This window comes from Oryx dammah, unplaced genomic scaffold, assembly GCF_014754425.2.
Source record: "Oryx dammah isolate SB20612 unplaced genomic scaffold, SCBI_Odam_1.1 HiC_scaffold_10, whole genome shotgun sequence".
NCBI classification, from domain to species: domain Eukaryota; kingdom Metazoa; phylum Chordata; class Mammalia; order Artiodactyla; family Bovidae; genus Oryx; species Oryx dammah.
The window spans coordinates 41,297,813-41,298,431 of record NW_024070194.1 but is presented as its reverse complement, the minus strand read 5'-3'; positions in this window follow the sequence as shown (position 1 = coordinate 41,298,431).

Here is a 619-nt window from a genome sequence, read left to right as displayed (position 1 = left end):
GCTGAGCTGTGTCCTCAGGGGACGCTGGCGCCCTCTGTGGGCCTCGCGGTCACAGCTCAGTTTAGTTCAGTCCTATCGACTGACTCTTTGCAACCTCATGGACTGCAGCATGCCAGGCTTTCCTGTCCATCACCAACTCTGGGAGCGAACTCAAATTCATGTCCATCGAGTCAATGATGCCATCCAACCATCTCATCCTCTGTCTTCCCCTTCTCCTCCTGCCTTCAATCTTTCCCAGCATCAGGATTTTTTTCCAATAAGGCAGTTCTTTGCATCAGGTAGCCAAAGTATTGGGGTATCAGCTTTAGCATCAGTCCTTCCGATGAATATTCAGGACTGATTTCCTTTAGGATGGACTGGTTGGATCTCCTTGCAGTCCAAGAGACTCTCAAGAGTCCTCTCCAACTCCTCAGTTCAAAAGCGTCAGTTCTTTGGTGCTCAGCTTTCTTTTTAGTCCAACTCTCACATCCACACATGACTACTGGAAAAACATAGCTTTGACTAGATGGACCTTTCTTGGCAAAGTAATGTCTCTGCTTTTTAATATGGTGTCTAGGTTGGTCACAGCTTTTCTTCTAAGGAGTAAGCATCTTTTAATTTCATGGCTGCAGTGATTTTG